General features: G+C 39.8%; 1 protein-coding gene across 1 annotated transcript in view; it reads right to left on the reverse strand.

The window, feature by feature from the left end:
- The window catches only part of FUT9 (fucosyltransferase 9), a 113,186-nt gene extending 102,455 nt beyond the window's left edge, over positions 1-10,731 (reverse strand). Inside the window, exon 1 of the mRNA XM_040599432.1 lies at positions 10,538-10,731. The gene's annotated coding sequence lies outside the window, so the exon portion shown is untranslated. The remainder of the gene's footprint in view (positions 1-10,537) is intronic.
- Between the last annotated feature and the right edge of the window lie 11,981 nt (positions 10,732-22,712).

The raw sequence follows: 22,712 nt of genomic DNA on the forward strand, positions 1-22,712 counted from the left end.
ATTAGGCCAATCCAACAAAGTTCAAGAAAAGAGATAAATGCATAAATCCACCACAGGAAATTGCTCTATTAGGAGGGAAAAAAGAAAAGCTGACTTTCAGGGAGAAGGATTTTAACCAGGCAGGGTGCCTGAAGAGCTCAGCTGCTATTGTGGACCAGGAGGAACAGGAGTATGTGTGTGTGAATGTATATGCCTATATAAGTGTATGTATATATACTTAAAATACATGGTTAAGACACAGTGATTCTTTCCAGCAGATGAGATGATTGTCTTTATGTGCCTTAACACAGAAAGCCGCAGGTTTTCCTGGTAACATCCAATCGGATATCATATTCTTCTTTTAGATCTAGAGCTGCATTAAATTTTTTCAGAGGAGAATGAAAGACAATTTCATGTTTTTACATCAAAATGTCTCTTGGAATTGTGCAAATTTCAAGGAAAAGCTGTTTTGAAAAAGTGAAAAAGGTACATTTTTCTAGTTTCTATTCTGAAATAGCTTTCTGCTGCAGTGTTTCTTCATACAAAATTCATCATACAAAATAAATTATTTTGGTTCTTTCATAATCAGTCTTCTCAATTTATCTACAACTAGATTTTCCTAAAAGCAGAATTACTGACTGACAAAAATAACTTCTTAATCTGTAGAAATGTTCAACTTATGGTTTTGTTCTTTTCAGAATAGGAAACTAGTGAAATCGTAAAATTGCCCATAAACAAAATTATATTTGCATATGGCTGAGTTCTTTGTTGCTAACTATGCAACAGACTTACAACATTTTTTCCCCCCTGTGTATCTTAGGTGTTAAGAAAAACAGATTTTGTTCCTCAGCAATGAACACTGTGCATAATACGGTCACAAAATCATTATTTGAGAAAGCGAGTTGTCTCCACAGCTAGTCTGTTTTGACTCATAACAAGATTGAGAGGAATGTAGTGATGTGAAAGCTAATTAAATTTAGACTTATTTGAAAGTGTCAAGATGATGTGGGATGAAGCAACCTATTCTGATAACAGGTAGTCTCCCAGTTTCAAGTTGTACTTCTAAGACTGGCATTTGTCTCCTCATTTGGTAATCACGTCTTATAAATGTGAAAAAAAAATGTGACTGCTGGTATCTTCTTTGGTTACCCACCGATGTAGTTTGCAGGGTTTTGCCAACCGCTTCTTTGTATTTGAACTGAGTTGACTCATTCATACTGTAGTTTATATGTACACACACACCAACCATTTTCCTATTTATTTAATCGTTTGCATGAAATTAAATTACTCTCAGGCTCATGCTGGGTATTATCAACTATGTAAAAATTCCCAGCCCTGAGTTTCATAGCAGTGTTGCTGTGTTTTGCTCCAATGTGAATCAGTTTGGAATTCCTTCCCATCGACTAGTGGCACCACTTGTCGTGCAAGGCTTAAAGCTCCCTTGTCTGGAAAGATCTACAAAACAGATTTAATTATTATTGTTATTTTTTTTGTTATGGTTGCTTTAACAATACAGATGCTCTCAGCTGCTTGCACTTGCCTGCCCTAGGATACCTGCGGAAAGAAGGCTCTTCAGCTCAGTGGGGCCTTAAGGAAACACACTTTATCTAGCTATGTGTATTCTAACTAACTGTCAAAATATTTAAAATGTTTTTTCTGTAATCTTCTCATGCTTTCTCCTGAAAGACTCTTTAGCTAGAATCTCAAATACTATCAGCTTGCTGCAGGTGGGCATGTGGACCAGTACTGGAGGTCCGTCAGGTCAGGAAGGCATGTACAGAGCATCCAGGCTCAGCAAGGTCAGGTAATGAGGAATTTTGGCTGGGTCCCCCAGGAAGCTTTGCTGGGGAGGCAGCTGGTCATTCCTTTGTTCCCCACACGTGCTGCGCAGCAAGGGTGGCTGGTAAGTGGCTACAGGGGAGACACAGACACCGCCTGGGAAGTGCAGTTTGGTTCCATCCCTGAGATCCTCCCTTGCAACTCTTACATCAGTGCCAATACTCAGTGTAGGACATCAGCTGTCTTAGCTTAGCTGGTTGAGGTCAATGTTGTTTGGGGCAAGCATTCTCACTTAAAATTCCCCTAATTATTGCAAGTTCTAGAATTAGCAAGTTTATTATGCTCCAAAATGGCATTTGTTGGATATTACTGCATTTTCTCTCTCCATTCAGCTAAACAGTGTTGCTTGAAAACTCTTTTTTAAGCCTGGTAGTTGTCAAGAAACTAATTAGCATTTGTGTCAGCGCAAGCTTACTTCATTTTACTTACACATTGGCCTTTAAACTATGGGTATTTAGAACTGCTGAATAATAGTGTTAAGCAGCTATTTTGTGAAAATCTTGTATTGCCAGCTTAAATAAATCGTAAAGTTCGTATAGCTAGGTTGATAGTCTTGGCTGTTTAGCTGATAAATTTTATTCCAAATATAACAATACAGGCAACAATAACAACTTGATTGCTTTCTAAGTGTAGTTGGATGTGCTCTCATTCCATTTAAATGAAATATTCAGCGGTAGTGACCATAAAATATTTCCCATTTCAAATTCTTAATTTCAAAAAGTTCATGATTGTCCATTTCCCAAATTAAATTAGGGATCTTCTATTATTGATTCATACTAATGCCAATTCTAATTTCAAACCATGAAATATTTTTACTGAAAAATAATTTTGATGGAGAATTCCCAAACAAGTTCTGCCATCAGTTCTACACCCTCCCTCTAAGCAGAGACTTCCACTGCTTTGCCAAAGAATAGCAAGGACTCAGTTCTATGAAGTCAGAGCAGTTGTCATGAGTAACGTGTACACAATCAGCCAGTTTACTGGAATAAACGCATTCCTAAAGCTCTGCATCTCACAATTTCATGACTGATGCCTTCATTCAGCGCTATCTTAATTTTAAGGAAGGTCTTTCTTCTCCTGTAGTTTAAGCCACTGAAGAAACTTCAATAGAATCCTATTTTGACAGAATATGCAGTTACACTGGTATCACAATGCTCCACAAAATTGAAGTAATTTTGCTGAAGTCTTGGTTTGAAAGAATAACCTCAAAAAAAAAAAAAAATAGTTTCTGATATTTTGAGACACATATTACAACATTTTACATTTCATCCTATCCAAAACAGTTTGGGGTAGAAACTTGTTTCTTGAGGACTTCTATACTTGTGTCTTTCGTTTCAAAAGGAGATCTTTCTGGTTTCAAAAACCTCTTAAATGTCACCCTGATAAGCAGAGAAAACTGTTTTTGTTGCTTTATAGGCCTGCTTCACCCCATGTTGTCTGGCATGGTCTACTTGCCACCTGCATCCATCTGTCCTTGGTCACTAATCTGCCCTGGGTACTGCTGTTGGTACCTGACTTCCTAAAATGTGGTGACTCATCTGAAGAAAGTCTTTGAATATACAGGGAGTTAATGCTGCTTAATTATTTAGAAGTTTTTTAAAAAATATTTTTAACTCCTACCTAGTGTCTCCATCTGGGGTGAAAAAGTGGGTGAAAAAAAGCTGTGGGAGGAACTGTGGGGAAATGTAAAGACAAACCTGTAAACAAGATCCTTAGTGATTATTTTATCATAAATATGGGCAGATTTCATTCAAAGTAGTTTAAACTTCTAGCTTGGAACTTTAGTTCAAAGCAGTAAGAAAGACATCATGTATTAAATAAACTTGGACTAGATTTATGTTTTTTAGCTAAAGAATTTTTAAGTATCACTCACAGTTAGCCATTAAAGCACACTGATCAACAGTCAAATATAAGCATTATGCAAAATTTGATACCAGTTTTTGCTAATCACTAAGAAGTCTATATTTGTCATTTGTTCAGATTTTTAATTTGGGCATTTTAATATGACAAATGATGATTAATGTTTTAATGTTAGCTAGATGCTTTGTGATAGAAGTTGATATATAAAGTCCCAAAAATATTTTCTAGGGTTGTCTTATTAGGTAAATAAAACAATAATAAAGGTGCTAGATAAATACAAAATTTAAAAAATACATTCCGTATTTTAAAAACCAACACTCATTTCCTAAATAAAAAAAAAAATTTTGAAGGAAGTATATGTACTTCAAAGTTTAGACCTCATAGATCTCTGCGTTCGGTCTAACACTGGAATGAGAAAACAGGCTTCCCTGTGGTCTCAGTTTAAACGCACTTGCTCCATTTGAAACTGCTGTAGTTGCTATCTTGGATAAACTAAAAGTGAGAAGACATCTGCAAAAAAGACAAGAGACCTTTAAGCAGCTGGATTATCACTTAAATATTCATTTTCAGTGTTCAGTTGGTGGCTTTCCTTAGTTCAGTAGCTTAACTGACATAGTGGATTTAGATTGTAGTATAACACAATTACAATAGTTTTAAGTTGGTTGTTTTGGTTTTTTTTTTCCCCAAAAGAGCATAGGCTTAATTTATAAAAACCAAGCCATTATACATAAAAATCTATTACAAATAACTGATTTTATTTGTTATTTATTTAATTTGTTTTCTGACATTTTCTGCTGCTGAGTAGCAAATATAGGGAGAAAAAAAATCCAGTCCGAACATTAGTATTGGAATGTTTTAAGTTAGACAGGTATGGCAGCGTATGGTTAAATCATTGTCTATGTTTGTCAGATCAAATATATAGCATTATGTGGTAATGAAATAAGGACAGGTATAAGACTCTTTGCTCATGGATTATACGTGTATTCCAGGACAAAATACGTGAAACATGGAATTAACAGTCTCTCTACAAAATATGCAAAAAATTAAAATAAAATAAAAATATTTATGTGTTATTAGTTCATTTCTCTCTGGTCCAGTTTGTGAAACACAAGCAAGTATTTCCAGTAAGATATCCTTGAAGAACTAAATGTCTCTGAGGACTGGTAATCACATTTTTGGAGCCTTTCACCTCTAGTTCACTGATTCAAATATAGCCAACACGCAGTAGAGACGGAAAATCATTGGGATTTGAAAGCTGGTTTGTGGCCTGTGTGAAATGAACGGGTTATTTCATTCCATTTCTTAGGGGATCTTGAAAACACACTCAGTGCTTTCACAAGTATTGGCGCTGAGAATACCGAGCTCCTCGCAGAATCTGGCCAGGTCTCCATGGAGCCACAACTGGGGCTAGTTTCTTTGAAGATGACAGAGGCCAAGGCTAACAAAATCCCGTTCCAGGCAAATTTCCTCAGTATGTTGACTACTTGGAGAAAAAAGGCTCTCAGCCACCTGGAAGATCTCGGTGGGCGAACACTGTCTCCACGCCCAGTACCCACCCAAGCCGGGCTGGAATGGCAGCTCAGTGCTGGGTCACTGCACCCTGCTGCTGCTTTCTGTGCTCCACCAACGCTGCGTAAACACAGTTTCATTTTCCATTTCCACCAATCCAGTACTGTTCATTAGCATTAAATATACTTCATTTAGGAGGAAAAACAGCAGAAAGACACCACAGAAATGACTATGGGTTTTGAGGGTAAAAGTGTGTTAGTCTTTTTTTTTTTACACCGAGGTACACACCTAGTTAGGAACAGTTAATAAATTGTCCTTTGTCAAGATCATACCTATCATCTTCTAGAAAACCTATCTGACAATAGTTTTTCTCAATAGCTACAAATTATCTCAGTTCCGTTTCCCACTGAAGGCTTTAAATTGTCTCCTTCATGATTTCATTTCCTTTACATTAGGGACTTTTCTTCACAAGAGGTATCTTTCTTTTTAAGAAAATATAGTCATTTTTTCTGAACATTTAATCTGTTGTGTTAGGAGTTTCCTCAGAGGAATGAAAGAAAAGTCCATCTTCATTAACTGCTAAATATAAAGTGGGGAAATTAAAACATTTGGATGTCATGTCAGCTATATACATTGTCTTCTATGATGTCACATTTGATTATTTTTTTTATGACTTTGACAGCATCATATTAAAAAATTGATTGCACAATGACAGTACAGTCTTTGAATTATTCAGGTTATGAGTACACTTTTACAGGAAGACTGTTTTGTGTTTCTTGCCATTTCTGAAAAACTGACATTTAAAAAAATGTAAAAGGAAAGGGAAAATGATTGCTAATAACTAATTAATAACTCAAGCTTGGCAAAGGTATCCTCATTTTAATAGAATATCACACAAATTAAAACCAGATTAAATGTAACATGCAATGTATTTCAAAAGTCACTTGAAACATAATTCTCAGGGTGACATTTTGGCCCCAGCGAAATTGATGGCAAGACTCCAATTCAGTTTTGGTGGACCCAGGACTTCCTTCTAACTGAAGAAAACACGTACATTTCCAATCTAGTTTTAGAAACTGTCAGAATTCTTGTGGTACTTAATTTAATTAGCTTTACCCGTCCCTTCTCTTAGAATACGCTCCAGGTACTAATGCTTACTGAAGCCAATGGGACCTTTTCCATTCGAGTCCCATAAAGACGTCAGACCCTTAAAGTTGGAACCTCTTGAATAATTTCAGTGTTTATACTATTTTCCTATGATAACTGTGTTTTGCCAGCTTTCTTTTTTGTTCCATTTTACCTCTATCTAATGTTAAATAAGTGCAATCTGTTGGTTCGCTTGTATCAAATAACTTCAGCTGTAACCCTTTTCAGAGCATCCAAATTTGTCTTTTCTTCATTACAATTTAAGGTTATTTTTAAATTTCTAAGGATATTTTTAAATCACTAAAGTTGGAAACATCTGCTCTCCAGCTTGATTAAATTCAGCTAGTCCTTTCATATCAGAACCATAAACCAAATAATGCCATTTTAAGAAACATGTTATTCCCATGACCTAAAAATGAAATTTTAGTGGTATCAGATATGAAAGTAGCACTCAAAGTCAATCCCTTTTTCCAGTAAACCTGACTATTATTTGACTAGTTGGTCCCAGTAAAACTGCTCCTAGCTATATATACATTATTCTTTCTCACAAGAAATATCTCAGTTGAGCTGTCTGGGCAGGTAAGAACTATAGGCTTGAGTACAGCTCAGAAAGGTAAAGCGTGGAATATTCCATACAAGACATGAAATAAATCCTTCCAGCTACTGCATGGGGAAAAGTTCAAATTATCTTTTCACATCCTGGCCCCTCAAAGATGGTTAGCAAAGACCTTTTTGATTCTGCTCACAGTGGTGCCTGGGGAGAATCTCATACTAATTTAGCTGGGATCAGAATCATGACCACAGTTATACCAAGAGATGTGCTTGTATTCCCTTAGAAATATCTGAGGTTTTTTTAACAGTTTAGTTTGTTATTCAAAATATAAACTTTGCTGTTCTCATTTATCTTCCAACATCTCTTGAAGACAACAAGAGTGCCTGTTTTCATTATAAGCAATGAAAATTAATTACAGATCACTTACACCACATTATTTTAGTTCACCTATTTAACCTGAATCTGGTCTGTTTCAACACATGAATGATCCTGGGACATTTTTTCATTCTTAAATGAACAGTTACACACTGGTGTTGCCTTCCTACTGATAAGCCAACCTTATTTCAAAATGTACAATTGGAAACAAGATATCACAATTCAATAATGTTTCATCCTGCAATATCAATATCAGTCTGCAAATATTCTGCAGGAAATAAAAATGTGAGAGTGTTCAGGACAAAATCCTTCTGTCCTTATCATTTACTGCTTACCCTCTACTCAAGCAAACTCCAGTTGAAGACAACAAATGGTACCTATACAAGTGTAGAGTAAAAACTGCAGAGTAATATAGCCCTCTACCAATTTTATGTGCTTTTAACATCCATCCTTGTGAAAGGCTTCACAGTTTAAACATTTTCCCCAAAACACTACTGACTAAACTGAAATCAGAATCAGAGGGTTTCCCTTACAACTATTTGTGGTTTATCTGAGAACAGGCTGATCATTACAGGCAACAGAGAAACTTACTTTCGTGATAACCTTTAAATCTTACGGTTTCAGACTGCCACCAGCTGTGTCAGTTAGGATGTGATGAGACCTTTCTGATGAGTTTCATGCAGATTCCTCTGTATCACAAGAAAAATCATCATCCTGTAACTTGTACAGAAATGCTAAATCTACAGAATTACAAGCTTTCCCTTCCCACAAATGTTGTGTGTAACTTGTATGTAGAACCACTTGAATCCCTTTACCTAGTGTAATGCAGGAGTAAGAAGTCCTTGCAAGAAAGAATTCTATGAAAATGTATAAGTGAAACACATAAAAAAAACAACACAAAGCAAAAATTCTGACAAAATTTAACAAAAAGCAGAAATTGTGGGGAAAAAAATAATGACATTTTCCCTCAGTCTCCTTCAGTCTTAAGTGTTATCACAGCACCAGCTTCTGGAGAAGGGAGTGAAGGTTTAGTGTGACTCATATTTGTACTTGTTGGCTATTTGGGAAGGAGGCAAGAGGTTGCTTTTTTGGGGCCTTTTTTTTGCCCCCCCCCCCTCCCCTTCCAGGTCTTTAACATTACTCTAAGCCAGAGATGCAAAATAAAAGAAGAGGGAAGCGCTGCTGCCATAACAACCCTTCTCGACAGGAAACTATTGGGATACAGATAGTTACTACACTACCTACAACCAACCGTGTGCATCATGACACATAAAAACCAGAAAACGCTTTTCGGCCACAGCATCCCATCGTCCACACTCCCGGCTCAGGGCAGCGAAAGCAAAACGAGCACAGACTTCTCCCCCCGCCCCTCCCCAGCTTTATTTAATTAATTATTTACTTGGGGGGAGTGGTGGTGTCAGAAAAGTCCATTTGGGCCCCGAGTCCCACCCGAAGCCACCCCCCATGGGAAGAGCCACGCTCCGCTGCACTCAGCGGACCCGCGAGGGGGACCGGGACCCTCCGCCGCCTCCCGGGGGGGCGACTCCGGTGAAGCAGCCAATTCTGCTGAGCCGGGTTCGCCCCACCTTCAAATGGTCCTTTGCAAAAGTTCAGGCGCTGCCCCCTCCCCCTAACCGCCCCGGCGGCGGGGTGGGGGGGGTGAGGGCTGCGGGCCGTGGATGGGGGGACCCTGGCCCGGCTGGGGAGCGGGGCTGTCGGGGTGTCTGTGCGTGCGGCTGTGCGTGTGCGAGACCCCGGTGGGAATGGGCAGCGGTGCCCGGGGGGGGGGGGCAGCGGGGCGGGAGCCCCTTCCCCCGCAGCCCCCATGGAGCCTCGGGGACACCCCTGCTGCCCCCCCGGACCTTCCGGCCCCGCGGGGCGGGCGCAAGCCCGGGCCGGGACCCCCCGTTCCCCCGGGGGCGGGGGCAGGGGCAGGCGTGAGCGCGGCGCCTCCTCTCCGCGACCCCCCGGCTCCCCCAGCGCTCGTCCCCGGGGCCGCTCCGGGATGGGAGGCGCGGAGGAAGGAAGACGGGCGATGCGCGGCAGGTGCTTTTTTGGGGGGGGAGGGCAGGGCCCGGTGACTCACCCGTCCGAGGCGGGGGCTGCGGGTAGCGCGGCGGCGGCGCTGCCCCCGGGGCGCGGGGGGCGGCGGGGCAGGAGCAGCAGCGGGTGCGGGAGCAGGGGGGAGCGGCGGGGCCCGGGCTGCTCCTGGGCGCGCTCTCGCTGCCCATCCCCGGCGCTGCCGCCGCCGCCGCGGGAGGAGGATGCGAGGGAGAGTCAGCCCCGGGCGCGGGCACGCGCAGCGGCGGCGGGGGGGGCCGGGGAGCGGCGCGGAGGCGCGCAGCGGAGGGGGAGCAGCTGGGGAGCGCGGGCGCTCGCTCCTGCAGCCCTCCGCTTCTCGGCCCGTCATCCCTGCGTCCCTCAGCCCTCATTTTCTCATTCTTCCATCCCTTCTCCCTCCAGCCCTCATCCCTCCAGCCCACCTCCTCCCATCCCTCCGTCCTTCGCCCCTCCATCTTTCCATCCGTCCATCCCTCACTCCTCCATCCCTCCACCCGTTATCCCTCCATCCCGCCATTCCTCAGTCCCTCCGCTCCCTCGGCCGCGGAGCCGCGGTGTCCCCCCCCCCCGCCCACCGCCGCAGGGTGGCCCCGGAACCCCGGGGCTGCGGCGGGCGCGGAGGCAGCGCCGGTGGGCGCGTCCCCCCCGGGAAGGGCGACCTGCCCCTCTGAAGGGCAGGAGGTCCCCGGCCCCGCTTCCTCGCCGCCCCCTAACCCCGAGGGGGACAGCGCTGCTAGCGCTTGCCCATCCTCCCCGTCCTTTTTTCTTTCCTTTTTACCCACCCGGCAGGAGGAAACAAAACCGTGCAGTGGCAAGGAAAAAAGGCGGTAAACAAGAGGAAAACATAGAGTACAATAACCATTGACTGTATGGGCAATAAACCATGTACTGGAGTAGTTCTTAAAAGCAGTCGTTCAAGCCTGCTCCTGAAACCTGAAGGACTTCCCAGATATTTATTTAGGATCAAGAGTAATTAATTTAACGTTAAAAATAAAAGAGAGGACTGCTGAAAGTGCATTGTGTAAACAGGAGACCTGTAAATCAAGTATGTCAAATAAACAAGCACACCGAAAGCTGGCTAGCAAACCTTTATCCTTGCTCCGAACTCTCCTTGCATTATATAATGTTGATAAACTGCTGCAAATACATTTGGGGAAAAGACACTGCGATGACGAGACCATAGTGCTATCTGTCAGAGTACAGGAGTAGCCTTACCTGCCAAGCAGTTGCTTCAGACGTTCATCCGTGCATTTCTCATCAGCCCTCCAAGTAAACAATTTACTAGATGCTCAGTGCAGACACATGATACCCTGCTGTCAGTGTCTCTGTCCTAGATGTTTCTGAACGGCTTGTGGATTATTAACTTCCTATGCTCTTCTGCTCTGCCTTGTACCAAGAGCCGTGCAGGTACCAACAGCTCCCACTTGTGAAGCCAGGGAAGAGAGAGATTGGGTAGATTTCCACGTAGCTCCACATTTCAAACTGCTGATTTGCTGTAAGGGCTCCAGTCACTTAAGAGAATTGGTCTGGTCTTCTAACAGGTTTATTCCAAAAGACAGCCCTGACCCAGAGTTCACCAACGACAATACGAGTATTTCTATAACCATGGTGGGAATTGGTTCAAACCTCTGCGACTTCACTGTTGGCGTGAAGGCATTTCTGAGTGCCACTATTCTAGTAAGAGCTAGTAAGAACTAGTAAGAAGTCCTGGGGAAAAATTAAAATTACTAAGATCTGCATCTTTTTCAGAAAATCATTGAGAGAAGGTCAAGGACCTGCTTCTGCTCCCTTGCAGCTATTCGCAAAAATATATACTAGGAGGCCCATTATAACCCCTGGCTAGAGGATGTCCTCTGGTCTCCACAGGCTCAACCAAGCCACCTAATGCAGTCAGCAAGGGGAGGGAAAGAGGGGACACTGTAAAATTATTAGGTCAGCTTTTGGGCACCTGTAAAGCCAGTAGGAGCAGGACTCAATGTTTCATTTTGAGCTATTGCTACTTGCAAGGAAATTCCTAACAAAGCAATCTTTCGGCATTTTTCTCTTCTCTGGTCTCTTCTCTGGGATTATGTCTGAGCACGCCTTTAACTTGCAGATTTCTGGTATTTCCCCTGTGCTCATTGTCCCCCCACCCCTCTTCTGCCTTCTCCAGCAAGGGCTCTAGGCGTTCAAGAGATGGGAGTAGTCAGGGAAGAGAAAGGAAAGGAAGGGAAACTGGGCAGTGGGAAAGATTTGGGTTCTGCATAGATAATAACATCTTTGAGCAAGAACTGATCTATTATGAGTGGCACAGAAACTGGCTTATATTTTTTTAAAATAGTTAATACAGGGGTTTAGTATATGTAATGCAGGTTTTAATACAGTTAATTTTCTTTTGTTCCTCTCTTGCTCTGTAGTTGCTGATTTAACAGCTCCAGTAGGAACAACCGAGGCTAGTGTAGCAGCCCGGTAGTGACAGTGATTCCTGAGAAATGGGAGACTGAGTGCAACATTTTTTTCTCTGAGATTTGGAATAGGAAATGAACCGCTGAGGTCCTGTCTATTCTCAGATGAATGGCTTTAGCTCTTTCCTACCTTTGACTACAAATGTAGTCTGCACCAAAGCAAGCACATATATGCCCACAGAAATTGTGTTTTCACCAAAATTATTTTGTTGGAGATGTGTCAGTTCTTCAGGAAATTACAGGGCTCACTTCAGATTCTTGCATGCTTTTTATATATATGTACAAGGATTTACCCTTATGTACAAGGATTTATCAAGATTTTCTGTTTTTAAATGCTGGCAGCATTTTTTTTTAATGAAGAGTACAAACATTAACCCTTACATTTCAGAGTCATTATAGTGAACTAGTTTATTCTTAGATATGAGGTTGCATCTCTTCTATAGAACCTTTGGGTGACAGCCCAAACATCTAAACATCTCTCTCTCATCTGAGAGAAAATGTAAGCCTTTTGTGATTATACCGTTGCTACATAAATTGCCTTTGCAAAAGCTGTCTGCTGAGCTTGCCACCTTAGATGGGAAATATGCTTAGGTTGCTTTTTGAAAGTTCCAAAATATTTTCTGGGAGCACAGTTTGATAAAAGGTTTCATTCACATAATGAAAAACATGTGGATATTAATAGATGTTTTAAAAGTAAAAAAATCATAGTTAGAGACTGTGTTCTTTAGGCAGGATATTGTAAAGTTCAAAAAAACCAAAACACAATTAGAAAAGTAAATCGGTATGAAACAATCCCTTCCTCAAACAGCTCTCCAACCCCAAAACTAGGTATTTATTGAAATAATATATAACAAAAATTGAGGATTTATTTTTTACCTAACATCATCGGATCATTTATGTAAGGCATGCTTTTAAATAAGGACATTTAAGTACTTCCTAAAAATGTACATGCAGTACTGAAATTTGTGCTTTTCCACTGATGTCTCCATAAAGTTAGTGCTACCAGTGTTTGTGAGGGCAGGGCTTCGCTTTTCATTCACATCCATTTCGGAGGACTTGTGCTCGTGGGAGCCCTGTGTGCATTTTCCTATTTGTAATTGATTGTTGGCTAGGAGGTTAACTGCATCATTTAAAAATCTATCATCATTTGGCTTACTGTTCTTGACGTTCATTAGTTATGGCTTGCCTTAAACTTGGCCCTGATTCTACAGCCGGATCGGCTAATGGCAGTACCTGGTGCTGTGCAATCAGCCTTAATGACCTTGATGAGTGCAGTGACCCGCTGCAGTTTGCAGGGTTGTAGGACAAGAGTAGGATCCTAGATCCAGACAAAAACTGTGTTGTACAGTGAGAGTCAAACCCAGGCTGAGGCTTGGATATGATTAAGTTAGAAATTAACAGAAAATATTAAGAAAATTTTCATCTGAGAAAGAACTATGTGTTCTCAGTTTTTACTTTACACCAACTTGAACGCATTTAACCTGATATCCGAGTAGTTTAAGTCTCCATTCTTAGGCACATTTATAGCATCTGCTAATGCCTTTAATTTTAGATAAAATAAAATAAACCACTTATTAAAATATCTTCTCTATGGAAATGTAGCTAGTGGGCTTTATTATAGCTTTCATTTAGTCATGGAATATCTGGTTTGCTCCATATGTTCTATCAAGGAAGTGAGATGAAGAAATCTATGGTAAACTAGGGTGGTTTTGGTTTTGGTTTTGGTGTTGGTGTTGGTTTTGGTTATTTTGTGTGTGTGTGTGCATAGTGCCATTTTTGTTGAGTAAGTTTCTTTGCTAAACAGCAGTTTCACATTATACAAGACAATCAGATTTCAAATTTAAAATTAAACGCCTTTGCACTATGCCTCATAGGACTGATCCTGAATAAGTATTTTGCTCTAACAGGCCAAGATAAAGCAGGATTCTTCACTCAAGAATACAAACTGGTCTGGGGTGCCACTATCTATGAAGAGATGTGGTTTGCTGCATCCAAGCCTCAGTCTCCACTGAGCACAAAGAATGACTGTGGAAAGTACAAGTTCTCTAGTTAAGACTTTCTGTCATGAATTTCTTAAAAAAAAATATTACCTTCACATACCAAACACAAAGAACTTTACAGGTAAGCTTATATCAGCTGGTGAAAAAAGAAACAACACGTGAGAGAAGAAATGAAATAGTTGCCCCTTTTCCATTACAGGAACAATTTAGGAGAGGGAGGATATCATCAGAAACCAAACATATAGGCACTGGTATAACTTTCTTCCTATTATAATCAAATGTAAAAGGGACAAATAATTGAACTAGGGGACTTCAATATACTTGCAGATTCTCATAATATGCAGCAAATCTTTACAGTCCTACTCTCCAAGGAGATTCTTGAGTAAATAATAATGACTTAGGCCTCTTGGATAAATGAAGATGGATGTACTGAGAAAAATCTAATTATGGATTTCTTCTGCCTTGACTCCTATCTTGCGCGCCAGTATCATATCATTGATACTTCATATATATTCCAGCAGTGATGTACTAAAATGAAGCTTAATGCAAAAAACCCCGAGCATAAACACATCAACAGATTTGTTTCTTCAGTGATTCAATATTAAATCTGGTGATTTTGGAAACAAAAGATGTACCAATTTCTTTGAATGTTGGCTGGTGCTACCAAGTCAATACAACTATGCTACAAACTGCAGGCTGTTCTGTGTATCAACCACAGAATTGTTCATTAAGGGCCATGTCTTCACTAGGAGTGATTTAAAGGTATTCCTACAGTAGCGTACCACAGCAGCAACATTCTCCTAGTAAAGGATGCAGCTTATTTTGTGAAAGCTATATATTGCATACTTTATCTGATTACCTCTTAGCTAAACAAGCTAAACAGCTGAACAAGTTAAACAGCTAAAAGCTCTGGGATTTTTGTGTGGTGGTTTTTTTTCATGTGTGTTTTGGTTGTTGTTGGTTTTTTTAAATGCAAGTGGACTTATAGCAGGAGCTTCTGGAAGACATTTTCATATCAGTGGCTCACAAAGCTATACCAGCAGAAGCCTACATGTAGGCATAGCTTAATTTTAGATTGATACAGATGGCAGAATATTGGAAAAGTTATTGAGTGCATTAGTGGAAGAAAAATATCTGAGGTCCCAGCTTGTTTGGCAATTTTTACTGCTAATACTGAGAGGAATAGAAATACAGCCTTTTCATGTTAGAACCCAGTCTGGCTGGGCAGAGCCTACAGTTAGAAAAAGGAACTTGTTTTCTATTTGAAATATGGTTCTGTATATATGAGACTGAACTAGCGGAGACAAGCAAAACATTAAACTTCATAGTAACCCTTTTCACAATGTCCTTGCAGGGGCATAGCACGGTTTAAAAGTCTTTTCACCCATGTGAGAGTTAATCCTCTGTTCTCTCTGCGTGTTTTACTTCAATATTCATTACAACTATTAATGATTAATCATAGATCCGTTTCTTGGTTTTGAGCTCCTTTCTAACATTCCTGGCTTCATTCATTTGTCTGGAAGGACCATAAGCTGTTAAGAGTCACAAACCATCTTTTTATTCTCACATCTTGCAGTATGTAGGACAACAGAGTCATGGTCCACCAGTATGGTTCCAAATAGCAGCTAGTGATAATGATAATGTATCGACTCCAAATCCTGCATTCTCATAGGATAGACAGCTGGGAGATGTGAAAAGCCTCAAACTCCTTTGATGTTAGAAAAATATGCATTGGAGTGGGAAGCAGCTGTGAAAAGTTTGTATATGCAGACAAGCTAAAGTTAGTAGCCCACAAAGGGATTTGAGAAGCTGCCTTCCTGCTGACTGCAGGAGATGTGGTGAAAAAAAGCACTTGGTGCTTTGGAAACTTCTACCTCAAGTATGCATACAGTCAAAGGTTTTCATTCCAGTTAATGATAAATTAATGTCCAAATCTTTGTAAATTTGCAGAGCAAGTAAGAGACTATTTCAAATTGTTTATGCTTGTTGAAGTTAAATACATAAAATCATTCATATACTTCATGAATCATTTGAGAAACTATAGTCACAAAATCCACTGGCATCTAAAGGACTGAAACTTCCAAGAAAGTGTATTTGGAAAAGTTTCAGATTTTTCATGAGAGCATAAGACTGAAGAACAAGTCAGACGGTGATTACATTTCTTGCCACAAAGTTCCACTTGAGTAAAATCCATACAGTAATTAATATGTTTTGGGTACACACAAACTCCAAAACTCCATTGGTGCATTCAGAACATGGTCAGTCACACTAGATGTCAATATTCACGAAGTTCAGTTTAATTCACTCTTCTGAGGAAACACTTTCCAGAAACTTTGCAACTATTACTAAACCCAAACCAGAAGATTAATCAGAATATTAAAATTAAAAAGTGCAAATTTGTGTAATTACTGTTGTGGCTGTGATGGTCTAAGGACATAAGAGAAGTGAGGTCTGCAGAGAGAAGAAATCTCTCTGGCAAACTAGCCGATGGATTTAGAAAAGAAGCAGTACTCCCGTCCCACCTCTAGTTTATTACCTCCCCTTTATTTGAGTAATATTTAATATATAAATACTGTGTCTGATGAATCTATGTCTTGTGACTGCAACAGGACTATCTGCAACATGAATAACAAGCAGCAAGATTAGGTCATGTCATGTTCTTTCTAAGTGCCTAACTGAATAACCTATTACAAATCAGAGTCTTGATACCACTGCCTGAATTTATATGAACTCTAAATCCCCCTCTAGAATTTTATTCAGGGGAAAACCAATGCATATGTGAATTTTTGAAATGCGAGGGTTTCAAAGTGGCTAGCAGAAAAAATTTCTTTCCCCCATTTTTTCACTTGCTGCCATCTCAATTATGATCACTCTTATTTGGCTAAAATTTCCCATATGGAGTGTTCAATGTAAAGTGGCTTGTTCTCTGTCAGAGTTTCCTATCTTTTAAGCTGCAATGAATTGCAGGAACATACAGATTAGGATGTAAATTCATGGTTGGTACAAAGGGATACAACCCCTTCAAAACTAACGGCATACTTTTATTTATATATTTGTTTATGTTTAATGTTGGGAAAAAGGAGTTGCAAGATCTAATCTTACCATCTATATTAACCTTGATGAAGAGCATAGTCTCTGGAACACCTAAAACCTTCACTTATTTCAAAATAATGATATTGGAAACAAATGCAAGCAAACAACAACAAGAGCAAAACCCAGAAATGCTGTTGCATATGCCTGAATGTAAACAATTTTCATACTGTAACATAGTTTACTCTTTCCTTCTTCTTTGATCCATTTATTCTTTAATTTGTGGTAGAGTAGAAGTCCAGGACAGTGTTTAAATTTATATTCATTAAGGAGCACTGCAGATATATGATGTAAAAAAATGATACGTGGTAATTACCTGTAATTAATTTTCCTGCGGAAAAAGAAAAAAAAAAAAAAAAAAAAAGGCACACTACGTGCCCCAGAGATAGCTGCTGCATGTTTAGTTCAGTGACTGTATGCTGGACGACTTATGGTGTGTGCTCCCCTTTGGTTCTTCCCAAAAGGTAGCCAAGTATAGATGCGTTTGTTTTAAGCCCGGAGAAGACACTGACTTAGTCTGCATATCACAGAACAGACAACATTCCTCCGCAGGTAGGAATTATTCTTCCTTTTTAATATCTAGCACCAACATTTATTGTTTGCATTCCATCCTTTGGAAAGTCATTCAATGTTGAATTAAAGAGTTACGATAAATTTTCCACTTCCCTTGGTAAGCTGCACCACTGATTAATTGCCCTTGCTAAATTTCTTTTTCTTCCTAATTTGTACTTTTCTGTCTCCATTTTACCCAGAAACTGAACCTTGTTATGTTGTTGTCTGTCAGATTAAAGTGTCCCAAATATCAGAAGTCTTCTCCTCTGGGTCCTTATGAACCATGATGAAACTGCCTTTTAAACTTCTGTTTGATACACTAAGTAGGTTGTGGATCAGGATGGCAGACCCGATGATGTGTCTCTTGAGATGCTGAAGTCACTCTGGCTCAGATAATGGCGTGACATTTAAAAGACTTCTTTAAAATGTCTGTATATTTTTTAATAATTTGTTTTAATTGGAATCACACACTCTTAAAAAAAAAGAAAAAGTACAGATCCCATCCCTCAATATCCTCTTCACAGGCCTGATTCTCCTGACTAGCTATAGCTTGAGCTATATTTTTTCTACATTATCCAAACATTGTGGAGTAAATCTGCACCTGATCAGACGCTAAGATGTTTCAATAGCTTTCTCACCCTTGTTTCTGAATGCTTCAAAGCCTTTAGTTCAATGTATCCTGCTGACAGCCCTGTGACGCAAGATAGTATTATCCTTTTTAAACAAAAGGAACTGAGGCACAGAGTGACTTAGACAAATGCTGTCAAAAAATATCAATTTGTTTAGGCTGCCAACTTTCAGGTACTTAGAGACAGATTTTTTTAAACCTTAAAAGTCCAGGTAGGCAAATTAGTTTGAGGAGATCATTAGCCTGAGGAGATGCTAATCCCTCTTCATTGGTGTTAGGCATCTAACTTCTCAGGTCCTTTTGAAAATCCCTGTAGGCATAATTTTTGTAATTTTTTGGTGTCTAAATGTATTTTAAAATATGGCCCTTGGTAGCCTTATTTTCAGAGTACTGAGGATTGCTATAGCACTTTGTACACCCAGAACACAGCTCAAGTACACTTTGCTTACAGATGTAAGCACTCAGCACTTTTATAAATCAGTCCCCATATGTCTTGGGTTGAATATTTACAAAAATTCTTTCTTACATATATTTCACTCATGAACTAATTTTTTCTCCACTCACTGTATGCCATTCTTTACTTTTCCCCTTTTACTGCAATAGTCTGGTTGCTTCAATACTCAGCATCTCAAGTCCTTTGCCAGGAAGAGAATGATGTTGGTTTCTTTCTCCTCAGCTGAGTGTAAATTTGATGCTATTTTGTTTTTCTAACAAAGCCTACATCTAGCTCTTTCTTCATTGACTTGCAATCTCAAATCACTTCTAAATTTGTTCTATATGTTGTATATTACATACATCAGATACTTGTTTCCTTGTTCTCTTGTTGACTCCTGAAATCAGTTTCCCTAGGTTCCAGGAGCTGCATTCCTTTAGTGCTCAGCAGTTGATAACGGGCAAGTTGTGTCCAGCCCTAAAGCCTCTGGGCTTGGGTCCACGCTTCCACGGCCCCTGCCAGCATCCTGCAGTTGTATTGTGCTACACCATGCTGCTATTCTGGAGTCATAGATAAATAAGTCTACACAGATTAAGTATCAGAATAGCTACCTCTAACCAGTGTCTATTACTTACAGGAGATATAACAACATTACAACACCAATAGGTGCTACAGCACAAAATGACACAAGACTAAACAAGGCTAAAATAAATTAAGTAATGTCTGCCTGGTCATTAGGCAACTGCAATTTCACTTAAGCAAGCTGAAACAAACCTTGTGATTGACAAAGGCAAGATTAGACAAGGAGAGTCTGAAAATCTTCATCCTGAGTCCTTGCAGTTATTAAAAATCTTGTAGCCTGTTACTACCCACAGTGATCCTGCACTTACTTCGCTACAGGGACACAACAGTTACCTCATCTGGGAATCTAAAATTAGATGAGGTGAATCTAGTCTTTGGAGACCAAGCTACAACCAGGCTACTAGCAATGGTGAAGAGCAAAAAGGTGTGCTCCTTAGCCTGCCGTACTAATCATGGTAAAGACACAGCTTCAGAGCTCTTTTGGTTGTACCAGTCATCACATCCAAAATAGCCTGAAATCCTAGAAGCATAATGAGCTTTCCAACTTTTTAATTTCTAATGTTAAATAATTTCCTATGAATTTATTAAAGGCTTCATAAATTAAAATTAAAATTAAAATTAAAATTCTGCCTAAATTTAAATTAAAATTCATAGAAATTTCTTATGACTTAAATTCCTACTATATTAGTTGCAAGGTAGAATTGATATCTTACTGACTAGACTGACTTTTTTTCCAGTCTTAGCCTAAATTCATTACTCAAAGGAATGACTCAGTTGATTGGCTAATGATGGCCCAATCTCTGCTATAAATTGTTAGAGAAGTGCAGGATTATGAGGCTGAGTGAAGGAGGGTCTCTGCCAGGCAGGTTGCAGGGAGGGGTGTAAGCCATGCTGGTACTTCTGGGTGATTCCCTGCTGGGCATGGTGTGGGGAGGCTGTGGCTCCACATTTGCACGTGGATCATAGTAATAGGGTATATTAATAACAGTGACCTCTGGCAGAGGTCAGCACTGCAAAGTTTTATAAAAGGAAAACCAAGAAACATGGGCAGTGCTCTGGGGTGCTGTCTTTAACTTGCAGACCATGAAATGGTAGATCTGCAGCATTAATGTTTCCAGGTGTAGTCTTGTCCAGGCTGCATTGGAATGGAGTAATTTTCTTTTTTTATGTTCACGTCCGGTGTGCTGAGAATACCCCAGTAATGGAAAATGTCTGTGTTTGAGAGATAAGGCCATGAAGATGCTAATGGAGCATTCTGATAGAGCAGTTTTGCTGCAGCCAAAGACAGACACCTAAAACCACAGCCTAGGTCTTTGGACTTTCAGCCAAACCATTAAGCAAGAGAGTAAAACCAAACTGCACAGAATTAGATTCTAGGCTCACGCTCACATCAGTACCTCCTTTTAAAGTCACTGGCAGTTACCTATCTGTATCCAGAGGCAGAAAGTGGTCTTTAGTAGTAATTAAGTGACTCTTGTTTATTGCCATCAGTTGATTAGTGTAGTGAATTGATGCAACCTGCAGGAAACCACTCAGCAGGCAGCACAAAGAACTCTGTAAAACGTCTATGTATTTCAAGTCTTGTGAGCCTGAAAAAACCCTGAGGATCACACAGTCCCTAGCAAACCGTTGAGCTGGGATCAGACACTTTCCAGCTGATGCATTGACTGTAAACCATCGTATGCTGTAACAGCATACACTGCATGTAACTTGCGCCGCTCCTGAGTAATGCACAGATATTGCAGAAGGCACACAGGAATGTTAAAAAGTAGTTACTTTTTACACTTTCCACCTGAATAACAGCAAGCTATCTTTAAAGACATGCAACTGTAAAATCATATTTTGGTATACCTGGTAGTAACAAAACATGATTTAAAGTAAGCAGTGATTATTAAGAAATCATTATATTTTAATTCCGTATGAATGAAGGTTGCAAAACCAACTACAGATCTGGAGGTCTGACACACCTATTCGGTGTGCATCTCTTAAATCTGTTCATAGGAGGGGCTGGAGGCACATCTTTGGAATTTCTTGGGGGTTTCTGAGGATTGAAAGTAACATTTTCTTCTCTTCATTTAACATATTTTAACAAAAAATATTCATACCACAAATGAAGCCTTAATGAAAATAGCCTAGGTTCCTGGCTGACAATAGCGAAAGAATGCTTTCTGGCACATTTAAGAAATGCAGACTGCTGTTCTTGTCAAAGAAAGAAGGCTGTTATCTACATTCATCTAACATTATCTGTTCTTTGTGAGCTCTCCTCTGGATCTTCTGCTCCTTGTACTGTTTTCTGTTACCAATCAAATCCCTTTACTCAACAGAAGATCATCATTTTACCGCAGAACAATGATGCACTAAATGAAGGTTCGCTTTACTCAGAACTACATTGCTCCACACTGAAGCAATTTAGGTCTGCTCTACTCTGCTTAACAAGCGAAGCACGAGGCATTTCTGATACAAAATATCATCACGCTTAAATTTTTGCAAGCTTGTCTAAAGTTTGATGCTTTGTCCTTTGCATATTCTACTAGCTGATTAGATGTCTCTCAAGTCAGGATATAGCCATGCAAATGACTTTTTGCTTGGTTTGAAATTACTATAAATATACTCCGTGGCAGCTTTTGAGCTACCGTTACCAATTATGGCATATCAAAAGCCAAGGATGGTGATGGGGAAGGGTGGCATTTTTGCTGATCGAGGAGACCAGAGATTATTTTGAGATTCTCACATTTGTAATTTAGTTCCCAAACCACTCCATGGAGGAGGTAATCAGGGATAGATGGCCCTATGCCTAATATAAATTATTTTTCCTTTTCTGTTGCATTATTCATGCTGGACTGAAAGTAGAGTGACAGAGGAGTCACTTGAAAGAAGTTTCCTTCTATCCTACCACAGACCATTGATGAAGTAGGTTGCACAGGGGTGCAACATGATAGTTGAGAACTGAGCCTTAAACTTTAGTAAGAGAGGTCAACAGTTTCTTGAATGAAATTAGATTTTGTTAGGCTATCTCCAAGCTTTTGATGCTCCATTTATTTTCAGTTTATTGAAATGAATTCCACGAGGAAGTCAAATGACCTCAGCGATTTTCTCTGACAGTTATTTTTGATCCTTTGGACATGTAAGCTCACATCACATTAATTCAATAGGTCAAATTCTCCTCTGAAACAGTCTCAGGACTGTCTCTTTGTGACAAAGACCTATCCACTGTATCTTCTGAGGAACACTGAAGTGCTGACATATAATGCATTCCGTTATTAGTTCAGATTCAGCTTCTACATATATTACTTATATATTTGAAATATGATCTTGATCCATTTTATGATCAATCTTTGATTATCTTCCCCTTCTCTTTACTTATTTCTTTCAGTATAAGCGGTAGCAGAAGGAAGTTTCCTTTTGCAAAGTTAGGTGCCATGTAGTAAGGTTAAGGTTTTGTCCTTTATTTTTTGTAGGATATAAATTGTGTATCAAGATGCCAATTAGCTTTAATACTTAATTATTGCTAAGTGTAAAATTAGCCATAAAGGGTTAATCTTATAGGTCATTGTGTGGGTCAATATTTTAGAGCACGTTTTAGACATTACTTGGCTCCAAAGCATGTCTAAGACAATGAAGGATTTCTATTATTTGCAGTGGGTTTGGAATATGTCCAAAG

Source organism: Falco naumanni, chromosome 6, assembly GCF_017639655.2.
Source record: "Falco naumanni isolate bFalNau1 chromosome 6, bFalNau1.pat, whole genome shotgun sequence".
NCBI classification, from domain to species: domain Eukaryota; kingdom Metazoa; phylum Chordata; class Aves; order Falconiformes; family Falconidae; genus Falco; species Falco naumanni.